Source organism: Staurois parvus, unplaced genomic scaffold, assembly GCF_062004578.1.
Source record: "Staurois parvus isolate SC_StPar_1 unplaced genomic scaffold, SC_StPar_1.0 ptg000203l, whole genome shotgun sequence".
Lineage (NCBI taxonomy): Eukaryota > Metazoa > Chordata > Amphibia > Anura > Ranidae > Staurois > Staurois parvus.
This window is the reverse complement of record NW_028317999.1, coordinates 909244-915963: the sequence shown is the minus strand read 5'-3', so window position 1 is coordinate 915963 and position 6720 is coordinate 909244. Positions and strand designations below refer to the sequence as shown.

The 6720-nt window shown below is 45.6% G+C and overlaps 1 protein-coding gene across 4 annotated transcripts in view; it reads left to right on the top strand.

Annotated features, from left to right (window-relative positions):
• The first annotated feature begins 3246 nt into the window (after positions 1-3246).
• DTNA (dystrobrevin alpha) overlaps positions 3247-6720 on the top strand; it is a 339219-nt gene continuing 335745 nt past the window's right edge. For 3 of the 4 annotated variants that reach the window (XM_089678323.1, XM_089678320.1, XM_089678321.1), the window contains exon 1: positions 3412-3619. The gene's annotated coding sequence lies outside the window, so the exon portion shown is untranslated. The other variant, XM_089678322.1, reaches the window with a different exon arrangement.

The following is a 6720-nucleotide window of genomic DNA, read 5'->3' as shown; positions in this document are numbered from 1 at the left end:
CTATCCCCCTCCCAGCAATGTCTTCTGCCCCCTTTTCCCCCAGTCTCCTCCACTGCTGCTGTCATCCTCCCTGCACAGCAAAAAGCGGAGGACAGCACAGCTCAGGATGGAGAGCAGGTAGAGGAGCTGGCCAAAAGAACTTTTCATATTAAACCACAGGTGATTAGTTGCTAGGTCGGTCCTAGCAACCAATCACCTGTGGGTTAATATGAAAAGTTCTTTTGGCCAGTTCCTCCTCCCGTCCTCCGTCCTGAGCTGTGCTGTCCTCCGCTTTTCGCTGTGCACAGAGAATGACAGCGGTAGAGGCTAGGGGAAAGGAGGGAGCTTCTGTGGGGAGCTGAATGCAGAGTGGCATTTTGGGCCTTCCAACAGAGGAACTGTTGGAAGAAGGTGAAGGTCTCGAAGGGTGGACTGAAGATCTTCTGAGGAATTGCAGGTGTAGTGGGTTCTCTGGAATGAAAAGCTGAGAAAGGGAAACCCGATCTGTAGGTCATACAGTGTTGCTGTAGAGCTAGCAGATGAGGTTTCAAGGCTCACTATTTGGAGATGGTAACAGGAGACAAATCTTGGAAGACTTGGAAGAAATGACCTTGGAGGATTAGTGCTTCCTTACTTCAAGCTGCCGCTATAAGCTGTTCTTTTGTGCAGAAGAAGTGTAGTGTTGCTATAATGTCGTGGGGAGTGCCTTCTGGTCTATGCTCTATGGATTCTGTTCATTTCCAATCTCTCTATTGGCATGGATAGGCCCAATTCCTGAAATAGTGCTGTGATTGTCGACTGCAGGTCTATAATCGATTCAGGGAGGCCGCGGATATGGAGGTTAGAGCGGTGGGCTCTGTTTTCAAAGTCCTCCAGTCTAGTTTGCAGTGTGAGATTTTCCTCATGTAAGGCTTCTAGTTCCTGAGAGTGATTAGCACTGTGGTGTCAAGATCATCCGCCTGTTGTTCTAGGGCCATGGTGTGACATGGGGAAACAGCTCTCATTGTTTGAACACTGTGTGCAGTAAATTATTGTGTGGAGTAAATTAAATGTTCGGGACTGACATTCTGCAGTTTAGCCACAAGATGCCACTGTTTTCCTAACACAGCCTCAGACTGCATAGATATTTCTATATTCATGAAGAGGTGGGGTTTTCACACAGAGTTGAGAAGAACAGGAAGAGGAGAGACAGCAGCTATGTTTGGTGGATGGTGAATGCAGGAGCCGTATGAGCAGAGAATCTGATGGCATCCAGGTGTGAGAGCATCCCTCAGTAACCAGAGCTGCAGCTAAATGAAGCTGATCGTGTCCAAGACCCTGATCCTGTTCAAAGAAAGGAAGATTGCTGCCAGGAATGCTGATGAGAGCAGAGGAACAAAGCAACATACCACATGCTTGTTGGAGAGACATTTGTTCTGTTCAGAGTCACCAGCAGATGCAAAGCAGACCCGGGTCGGTAAGATCGTGCATGCACCTCATTTCAGTGTTGGCGCCTAGAGACTGAGGCCAGGCCTGTAGTTAGTTAGGGTCTCTGTTTGTGTCAAGCCACAAGTGTTATTACTGATCATTGGAAGGACTCCATAACTTACAGTGACATTTCACATTGGAGAGCTGATAAAATTCCACAAACTCAAGCCAGACTGGCGTTTTGCTCAGAAGGAATACTCAGGCATGTGTTACAGGACCAGTTATGGGAGGGGGAATACTGTAGATTTGTGTAAGATTGTAAGCTGTTGTGCTGCACCACAGGCTAGTCCATACCATACACCCATACACTGATTCCTGCTCTTTTAGGGTAATAACGGGTAAGGTGTGGCAGCTTAGTTGTGCCCGCCAGTAGGTAAATTACTACACCTTCTACCTTCATCCATCAGGAGGCACCGTGCTGTGCAGCACAAGGGTCTCAGTCTTTGGGCTGGGTGTATGTAAATGTATTGTATGTTTTCAGCATTTGTGATTGTGTTTATTTGCCACATCTAAGTAAAATTCTGTTGTGGCAAAAGCTGGTGTTGGGGTTGCTTTCCTCATTCGTGACTTCACTGTATCCTGGGGAGCTCACCCCGGTACACGGCTTACAACTGTACGGTGTCCAAGCTCCCTAGTTTCATGGGAGAGTCTGTTAGTGATGTGGTTGGATGTTTGTTTGAGGGCTTTGCTAAGCATCCATTCAAATTGCTGCAGTCAGAGTGAGGGGCATCGGGGTGGAAAGCCAAGGGAGTAATCCTAAATTCTGTGTCAGACTCACCATCTGTGTCTGTTACTTGTGTCTAATATTAGAAAAGTACAGAGCATTGTGCTAGCTGCTTTTTACATTTGTTCCTTGCGCTCACTATAAACTTTATTACTTGTTGTGTCTGCTTGTGTGAGTGGGATGTACTCGTCTGGGAGGAAGGAGCCGTCGCCATCTTTGTTGAGGCCTGCGTTAGGACTCGGATAGATTTCGGCTTAGTCTTTTGTTTAGCGACCACCATACACCATTTCTGTGGGCGTCGGGTGTGCTGAGGGGTTAAGCAAGGCAGCTGGTGTGTAGAGGGGATGCTGGGTTAAGGCTGTGAGCGGCCGTGGCAGTCATATGGAGCTCTAATCAAGCATGTCCTGCACAGTCGTCTTCTTGCATGCGCCCCTCTAGAATATGTTTTTAGAATGGGGTGCCTTGAGACTGTTTATAATCTTAAAGGGTGCCTTGACTGAGAAAAGGTTGAGAAACACTGCTCTAGGGCCTTTGCTTACAAATATATATTATTATACAGTATTTATAAAGCGCCAATAGTTCGCTCGGTGCTGTACATTACAAAGGGGCACAGATATATATAACATTTGGGGACTCAAAGTAATTTTCTAGCAAAAAAGTATAATTTTACATATAGGAGATAAGTGGCCTGGTAGGGAAATGGTTAATTGAGGATCAGCGTGACAGCCAGGCTACTAGGCATTTGCAGATGGAAATGTGAGTAATGGCAGCTCCATTGTATCCATCTATGGCACAGTTACAATGAAATGTACAAAGGAAAGGACAGAAAACAAGGCGATCAAAATATGTCATCAGCCATGCGAACTGTCATTTCTAAGCACACCAGAGTGACAGTTGTGTGTCTGTGCTGTGTGCATTCCTCTATCAGGGGATGTCCGTGTTCTTGTGTTGTACAGCGCTATGCTCTATGTAGGCGATGAGTGCTGAGTGACGTCTGGTGCAGAGATTCCCATACACAGGCAACACATTATTCTCCATTCTGTTCAGGCTGGGAAATCCTCCGGAGTGACAATCCTTCGGACACACGTCAGAGACATCATGGTCGGGGATGGATAACGTCAGATCGGCGGTGGATCGGGCGCTCTCCATTGGGTCGTGAGCAAAGCAGCGCAGCTCCCAGCCCAGTGCGGAGTGTACGTACGCCGTGTTGGTGAATAGCAAGGTGAGCCTACACATAGCGTGACGTATTCCGGCAGCCAGGCTGGGAGACGCAGAGACCGCAGCGGGGAGGGCGATGCAATAGGCAAAGTAAACAGAGAGCGGAGGCAGCGGTGGCGGCACCGGCTGGTCCTGAGACCTCTGCACTTGGATTAGGAGCTGTGAAGCCTGCCTGAGCCCTACACCTGCAAAGTATGAGCCGGGACCGTTCTCCGAGACACCCCCTGAGCGGTAAGTCACACTCACAGGTGCACACCAGCTGATCATCCATTGAAGAGAGGGGGGTTGGTAGCCATTCATAGCCATTCCTCATCCATGCAGAATGCTGAGTGTGGGGATGGCTGCTGATGCTGATCCTTTGTAGCATTGCTCTTACCCTGTCATGTCTGCTGCACACTTTCCCAGCTTGCCATTATTTCCCTTCACCTGTCTGCAGGGAGGTGGTGAGAGGTGAGCTGAGGGGTCACTGTTCAGAGGGGAGTATATGAGGACAGGGATCCTGAGTACATTCAGGATGGGAAGTGGAAGCCTAGTGTTAAACTCATGCATGACATCCTTTATTATCAGACCGTATATAGACATTGGTGTAGAAGGCAGCCCATCCTTGTATAGAAAGCTGCAGGGTGACTCATTCCTGCTCTGTCATATGGATGTTATAATGTGCCAGACAGGGCTCCCCACTATGTGCAGTGCACGGGGTCCCCCTCTTCCATCATCACACTCATTGATCGCCTTTCCTGTGCTGGACCACCATTCTATTCATTGCATGAAGCCCCAGCGCTGGTAAATCCATTCCACTTCTAGCTATAGAGTGGACTGATGGAGGTGACGTCACTGCAAGAATGAACAGAAGTGTGTTAGATCAGCGTTTGTACACACACCAGCCTTCAGGTAGTGGTAGCTTCTATATATAACAGCGCTGAATACTAGCGGGGGAATAGGAGAATGTGTTTGCTCTAGCACTGTGACATCATTGTTAGAAAACTGCTGGCATAACACCTCCCCCCTTCCATTTCTCAGTTCTGGATGGGAAGAAAGACTTCCTAAGCAAATTATTATTTTAGGAGATGATCTTCAGATTAATGTGGCGTTATGTCGCTAATGGTCTGGAAGGGGTGTAATTATAATGGTCTGGAAGGGTAATCCTAGTGATCTGAAGGGGGTGGGGGTACTTATAATGGTCTGGAAGGGGGGTAATTATAATGGTCTGGAAAGGGTAATCCTAGTGATCTGAAGGGAATGGGGGTACTGAAGGGGGGGTAAGTAGAATGGTCTGGAAGAGGTATTCATAGTGATCTAAAGGGGGGGGGGGTAATTATATTGGTCTGAAAGAGGTAATCATAGTGATATGAAGGGGGGGGGTTACTTATAGTGGTCTACAAGAGGTAATCATTGTGATCTAAAGGGGGTGGGTAATTATAATGGTCTGGAAGAGGTAATCATTGTGATCTAAAGGGGGGTGGGTAATTATAGTGGTCTGGAAGAAGTAATAATTTTGATCTAAAGGGGGGTAATTATAAGGGTCTGGAAGAGGTAATCATAGTGACCTGAAGGGGATGGGGGTAACTCTAATGCTCTGGAAGGGGTAATCATAGTGATCTGAAGGGGGGGGGGGGTTAATTATAATGGTCTGGAAGGGGTAATCATAGTTGTCTGGAGGGGGTTATTATAATGGTCTGGAAGGGGTAATCATAGTGGTCTGGAGGGGGTTATTATAATGATCTAGAAGGGGCTAATTGTAATGGTCAGGAAGGGGGTAGTCATAGTGGTCTGGAAAGGAGGGGTAATTAAGATGGTCTGGGGTAGTTGTAAGGGGGGGTAAGGTAGTTTTAATGGTCTGGGAGGGAATTAATCATAATATTCTGAAAGAGGGTAATCATAATGCTTTTTTTGGGGGGGGGGGGATGATTAAGGCTTTATCAAGTTTTGTATTTCCCCTAATACAAGGTATACAAAACATGATTTATTTGGCTACCTTCTGGCTTTTAATTTACATCAGCCAAAAATACAGTAAGGGGCATGGATTGTTTTTATATCTGAAGAATTTTGTTATGTAAGCAGCAGCAAATGGCTAAGCAGCATATTTATTTTTAATTGTTAGTTTGAAGTTTGGGGTTAAACATAACGTCACTACACACGGATCTTTCAGGTCAGCTTCACTCCGACAACATGCACAATTCTAACCAGGTCTGAGTGTTCCAGATGAGGGGGTTCCCCAACTACTGGCTTCAGGGGAGTGGTGACACACTGCTGTTTTAATGGATACAGGGTTATGAATAAGAATGGAAGCAATCAATATTGACTTTAGTCCTTCCTATGCCACATGCTAGCTTTGTCATCTGTATTTACAAATCTGTTTGTTTGGATTATACACAGTTTCATGCACTGGTGGTATACAGGATAGCCATTTTCTTTCCATATTATTAAATCGTTTCTACCAGTAAGCATAGGTGAATATCCACCATAGATTCTTGGTTTAGAAATACTAATTCAGATTCCCAGTATTCTGATCTACACTGGGCAAAACTATACAACCATGGTGAACAGCAATTGTTCTTCAGCTTCCACACAGCTATTAGGAGCCTATTTTTTATTTATAAAGCACCACGTTCCAAAGCACCATATCACGTAACCCACACTGAGGCTTTAAAGTTCAACTTTAGTATTCCACAACAGTCTTCTTCCCCTGAGAGAGCTCTCCCAAGTTCAAAACATCCATATTGTTTTTTAGGTGTTGTTGGTCTGGTTGCAAGGCATCATGGACTTTCTTCCTCCCCATCTCCTTTCACCAATGGGTAGGTGTTGGTTCCTGCAGAGAAATGTGCCACATTAGGCCTCATTCTGCCAGGCAAATGAGGGCAACTACACTGCAGCTTTTGGATGTGGCCATACTCTGCATTTGAACACAGCAGTATGTGCTATATCTACATACAAACTGAATGATTAGCTGTGTTCAGGTTGTTTGCAGCCTCAACTGCCAGCCCTGGGCACAGACTGTCTGCGTCCAGGGCCGTCAGAGCACCTCCCATGTTACTGCTTGGAGCAAAATATATTTCTTGCACATTAACTGTATTCTTCTGTACCTGCAGTTTGTTTAAAGACATTAAACATCGGGAAATGTGCATGTTTTGCAGAAAAGTACAAAATATTTTATATATACTGTATGTGTTTGTATATATTTATACTGTATACATGTTTTTTTGTGTGTTGACATGTGCTTTAAATATATACAGTCATGGCCGAAATTGTTGGCACCCTTGATATTTTTCCTGAAAATCAAGTATTTCACACAAAAAAGGTATTGCATTAACACATGTTTTGCTATACACATG